The sequence below is a fragment of the Mercenaria mercenaria genome, unplaced genomic scaffold, assembly GCF_021730395.1.
Source record: "Mercenaria mercenaria strain notata unplaced genomic scaffold, MADL_Memer_1 contig_5084, whole genome shotgun sequence".
Taxonomy (NCBI): Eukaryota; Metazoa; Mollusca; class Bivalvia; order Venerida; family Veneridae; genus Mercenaria; species Mercenaria mercenaria.
The window spans coordinates 17,094-23,806 of NW_026463368.1; positions in this window are offsets into that span (position 1 = coordinate 17,094).

A 6,713-nucleotide genomic window follows, 5' to 3' on the forward strand; every position below is an offset into this window, starting at 1 on the left:
TGTGTCAAACTGTAATGGGGTGTACATTATTGTGTATTTTAAATTTATTATATGATAAATGAACAATTTAGGATTAATCCAGGAAACATTTCTCTATACGATGCAATACACACACCTTTGTTCTTATCAATGTACCGTATATATATACATATCTATTTATTTATGTAAAATCAGTTATTCTTACTTTCCCCATACATCTTTTATACTGCGTATATGTGTCAGCAAAAGTTATGTTTAGCAATATGTTGCCCTTAACACGGAAACTATAATATACACATTAAATACGCTTTTTGTCAAGTGGGCGTAAGCGTCTTAACGGACGTGACATCATTAAAATAGCGTTTATTTCTAAAATGTGAGAATATATAATTGCACTGTAACTGATATATATGAAATATATTAAAGATTATTCTATGGCCAGAAGTTGGTCATAATAAATCTTACTGCGTGGCTAAAACTTTAAGAAGCTTTTCTACCATGTTGCTTATTTTGAATATGTTGTACATATTAACTTTCAGTAAAATTTAAATCATTCAGTGCTGAACTTAAATGCACTTTATATTTTCAGTCTTTAAAGAATGATATGAAAAAAAATCTCTGCTGTGGAAAGAGAGCAAGTGACATTCCCGTGGATGATTACATCTACACTAGCTTCAACCATCATAAACAGGATTCAGTGTCCAACGCTATTTCGAGTAAATATCATACATCACGCAAGACAGTGCTGACGAGTCTTGCAGTGTAGAACTAAGGTACAGATGTTGTGTTGAAATGTTAACAAACAGAGACAAAATAAAGCGCCATAGTTTGTATCTTAGATTGAAATGGATCTCACCAGATTATGATAAAGACTGTTTAGATTGTAGAAAACCAGGCAGCTATTCTTCAGTGTGGAACATTATAGCTATATCAAATCTCTTGAATATGAAAATTAAGTCTGTTTATCCGGTGGTCAACGAATCAAAACACTATGCATTCATCTTGCTTTATAATAATGTCTTCAGACATCCATTCGTGGATCCAGAAAAAGCGACTATATTAGTCATGTGGACAAACACGACACCGCCCCAGAAGAATGGTTTTGTAGCGAAGAAGAAACTTGAATGGTTCCTTAACCATTTCGTACCTCTGGTAACTACGGAAATACACAAGACAGACTTGCACAGAAGGCAGACTTGAGGGAAGACAATGACAAATCAATATTCACCTCTCCAGGTAAAGGCCGTCAAATGGAAGTAGACGACGCAGAAGATACCAAGCCTGTGGAAAATGAACATAAGTTCTCCCAGGATCTGTAAAAAAAAACAGGAGGAATGTGACCAAGAGACTGACATAAATGATACAGGTCGGGAAGGAATTGACTCGGACAATGTTTCAGATGTCAGTAGTGTCACAGAAGAAGAGGTAGAGTTTACCCGAGGTCCACCTTGAAATTCATTGTCTTAAATGCTACTATGAACATCTTCAAGGGTCTATACACTGTAATACCGGCAGTACCAGCAGATCGAAAAAGACGGAATGTTCTTTGTTTTAGACAACACTGTCAACTTAGAGAAACGAAAACTCATCAATATTTTGAAGCGGCAGAATGTCTTCTGCATGTGAAAGCAAATGAAAAACAAAAGGGAGTTCATACCTCTTACCCCACAGCCAGACAAGAATGCCATCATATGTATTTAACGAAACTACCAATCCCTGAAATCTTCTCCGAGTGGCGATGAACAGTTCAAGAAGCGAATTACTTGGATAGAAAAGTCGCCCGAGATTCTGCCCGAGGTTTCCGATGAAATAGCAATTGTTGAATATATTGGAATTTTTCTCTGTCGTGCGTATCATGGTTTGGTGAAGAAAGAAAGTAAAAACATCAAGTACTATAGAACTAAGCAGCATGTCCTTGAGACCATAGAAAGACACATTGATAATAGACCAGCAAAGCACGTTGAAAGAGAAAATCATTGGACTATAAAAAGTGACTTTGATAAGCACAGAAATGAAAACAATTAGGAAACATGAGATTTAAACTATAAAAAATTTAATGAACCAAGCGGACATTCAAAGAACATCGCCGATCTAATCATTAGTGTCGAGGAAATGACGAAAAATCACCCATTCATTCAAAGCGTGAAACACGTAAATGGAATGAATTTCCTTTGGTTACACTATAAACACAAGAGCAAATTACTGACATAAAGAGATTCTGCTGCAAAGAGAATAGCTGCCTACTAGGTGTAAATAAGATATTTAACTTAGGTGAATTCCACGTTACCCCGACAGTCTACAAAGAGCAGTCAGTCTTGAAACTTTCCACTCGTGACCATCCAATATGTTTTGGTCCAACGCTAATACACCAGACGTCAACAACAACAGCTTGTTGGTCGTTTTTCCCCCACAAAATAGCAGATAATTTGTCCGACAATGAAATATCAAATTTAACAATCGGCAGTGACGAGGAACTCTCATTTAAAAACTCTATAAATCGATGTGTCAGTGGTTTTACACATTTATGTACAAGGCATCTACGACAGAATACGAATAAGTATATGGAAGACGTGGTAGGTATTCCCTGGAAGGATAGAAAAGAAACTCTGGAAGCCATATATGGCCAAACCGGTGTTTCAAAGTCTTATTGAAAACACAGACATTGATACATACTGGACTCGCGTAACAAATCTAAGATCGTTGTTAGCTGAAAAAGATGTGCGCACAGGAGATTAGAACTTCACTCAGTATTTTGACAGTCTTTGAAAGTCATATCACTGAACTGGTGAGGAAAAGGAAAAGAGAACCTACTTGGTCTGCCACCTAGTCGAAACTGTTTGATCTTCCGAAATTTATACACAAACTGTAAGCCATTGTAATAGGAGAAAAAGAAGAAAGATGTAGAGCACTAAGAACTGCAGGTAATTTCAGACTTTCGGAACGATACACGCATAAAGTTATAGACATTGATCGGTGGTCTGAGTTGCAGAAAGATCAACGAGAACGCAAAACAAAGAGGTTTTTATGAGACTATGGATGATCTAAGCCGAATGAAGCAGCTTCGTCGGATGGTTTGAGAACGGCCACTAAAACACCGTCAGCGGGCCGAAACCTAATTCAAGACAACGAAAACGTGCTGAGCGTTCCAGAACCTCCTCAAAAGTCCAAAGAGGCGACTGTAGTCAGCAAGGGAGTAGGGGATATGGGTTAAAACCCGCCAGGTGTAGTACACAATAACTGCATGTTGTCCTGTATTGTACTAATCATGTGTGCTCAGACTGTGTAAATAATGTGGATAGATGCATATACTGTAACATTGAGGTATTTAATCTGTAATATATTGATCTTTGTATGTGACTTTATACATTGAGATTCCAACATTTCTTTGCAAATTTGTTTCCTGTTGCACTTTCCTCATACTATGTGAATAATGTGAATCGATGCATATGCTGTAACATTTTCATTGAGATGCGTTAGCATGTTGATATTTAGTCTGTAGTATATCGAACTTTTATATGACTTTATATTGGGATTCCAACTTCATAAAATTTCTTTGTAAATTTATGTTTTATGTTGCATTTTGCTCATACTGTGTAAATAATGTGAATAGATCCATATGCTGTGACGCGTTCATTGAGACGCTTTATCATGCTTTAATCTGCAATATATTGATCTTAAAATTTGTATGTGACTTAATGAAGTTAAAGATAAGGGTAAAGGTCTTGTATATTATAGTGTCGCCCCTCTTGAAAGGGCCAGCCAATATGACTTATGAGACACCTTTAATGTGCATTAAACCAATATATTTAGAGTCAGAGATCATCACAATTCTTTGTTAATTTATGTTTTATGTTGTACTTTGCTCTTGTAAATGTTGAGGGTCCTCCGTTGCCGAGTGGTTCAAATCAATGTGGGTTCCAGCCTCACTCGGCTTACGGAAGGTCGGTGGTTCTACCAAGGTGTCCGCTCGTAATGAAATAATGCGCGGAGGGGCACCTGGGGTCTTTCTCCACAATCAAAGCTGGAAAGTCGCCATATGACCTATAATTGGGCCGGCGCGACGTTAAACCCAACAAAATAAATAAAAGTAAATATTGAGCCTTCTGGACTTTATACATGTAACTTTAGATAAACCTGACAATAGCAACACATTAAATGTAGCTTTAAAGAGTATTTGCTCGTTAAAATTAAAACATCTGGGAAATAGCATTGCAACCGATAGCTTTTGTAAAAAGGTCCATAAATTATGCTATCATCAGTAAAGAGCCTTAAAATACTGTGTTTAATATAGTCGATAAATTTTCTGATGTTGATTAAGAAGAGGATAGTACCCAGAACGGTGCCCTGCAGTACACCAGACACATTCTTTGACATTTCACCTTCCAGGACTACTATCTGGATTCTATACTCTAGAGAATCAGAAATCCAGTTGACAGCATTACAAGTTATTCCGTAATATTTTAATTCATACAGTAGGTGTTTATGTTGTACTTTGTCAAATGATTTGGAAAATTCCATTATAATGATATCCGTTAGGATGTTGTAATTTTGAGGCTTACTAATGTTGTGGATGAAAGAAATTAGCTGAGTTTCACAAGAACATGCTGATCAAAAGCCAAGTTGCAAATCATATGGGATGTTGTTAGTGTCAAAAAATACATTACTAGAGATTACATGTTCAAGTATTTCCAACAGATGCAAGTTACGGAAATTGCCTTCTAGTTAATCCCATCACGTTTATCTCCATCTTTAAAGACAGGAGACACACTAGTCCATGTAATTGGACGTTTTAGGACAGCGTGATAACTTTCGACTGTCAATGTCCCGTAGGATGACAACTCAAAAATATCAGATTATTAAATAAGTCATCCTGACAAGCTAAATAATAGAGGCTAGGCAAATATTTGCAGGTTTCCAATTTAGTGGGATTTTGCCTTCTGCAAGAAACTTATCATTTCTTTTTCTATACCATGTAGTAGCGATACAGTTCATTATGTGAATAGTCTCTATACGCTATAAAATGTCGAAAAACCGTTATCAATATTATTTAGTAGATATGGTACCTACCAAAGAAAATCTAAGGAGAACAACTCTGAATTGACCAGTAAACTGAAGCCAACATAAAACATGGGTCAAAAATGAAAGAAAGATCAAATAGGTCCTTTTCCCAACAACAGCTACTGATCAAGCAGACGAAATATGACCTACAGTTGTTTAAATCTCTTTGTATTCAATATACAACATGCACACTTTTCTCATGGCTTAAACTGACATTTATTTCATGACTTGTAGTGAGGTTCTGGCAAGGGCGTTACTACCGTTACGCACAATACACACGTGCGTATAATTTTTTTTGTCAAAGTACCATCCTAAAAGGCATCAAGACGGCACCACATTAAGTTAATATTTCAAAAACAATGCGGGGGAGGTCCCCCGTACCAACATATTTACAGAATACATGTAAGGTAACGGCCATGGTGAATGAGTTTCTAGCTAAAAAAAAATCAGCTCAGCTCTAGATGTTTAGATATATATGCTGCTACGGATCTCTGAGCCGAAATGAACCCCGTACTGAAATCTAACCAGATTCGTACCAGAAGTCTCTCACGCTATATTTTCATCAAAAGAGAATGCAATCATGGACTCACCTTTTAGTTTTAAGTATTTGTAATCCATTTTTCTTTTGATCTGACATGAAATAATCCATACAACATAATTTAAACACAAGTTATACACACAAGTATCTAATGGGTACCTCTGTCTGCAATATTTTGTTCGTCATTGTAGTTGTCACCCGAGTACACCAGGGTACTCTTCATTTCGAAAAACAAATTGGCGGTATACAACCGTTATTTATTAACATTTTCTGAGAACTTAATCCAAGTATGTTTTATGATATTTATTGAAAACGGTTATGTTTAAGATTAAATTAAATTCCTAAATATGCAAAATTTTAATCTTGATTTTCGAAAATAACCACGATGTTTTGCATGAAGGCATCATGCTAAAAAAATTAGGGTATGTAGGTCGGATTTTTTTTCTTTTATTAAGTGAGACTTTTCAGAAATTATTTTTGTGTCAGAAATGAATACAAATAAGTGGGTAATACCTTTAGAGTATCAGTAAGTTGATATCTGACATCACTGACCATTTTTAAAGCAGAAAAGGTGCAACATTTTATTAAACAGTTGAAAAAATATTCTCTAAGGCGACAAAAACATTTCGGGTCGGGCAAAAAAAATAGGGTAGGTCGGGGGGATACCGGAAACAATCATTTTTTTACGCCTTATGGTAGCCAGAACTAAATGAGTTTCAAGACATTTTGTCAGAAAAGCCAAGATAACCAGTCTAACCGAAAACATGTCAAAAAGATTAAACAAATGAAAATTGATCATATGCATCAACGGAGTCCGAGAAAAGATGTATATAGCCAGTGTAAATGGTTCAATCTGGCGACGTCTTGGACTGCTCAGTAGCTGATGAACATTATTGTTGGGTTTTTTTCTGAGTTTTCACCCCTATTTACAGTTCAATGTGTTTAAACAGTGTAATTGCGGTACGATGTTAGATATGGACAATGTCTTGCCGGGGTAGAACCATTAATGTCTAAGCAGGGGATCGAGCACAAGACACAATGGCGGAATCCATTCCTTATGGCACTTTAGTCATTAGTCATTAATGACATTATAAAGGTATTTTTCATTTATAAATATGTAGAAGCTACCTTTTTTTCT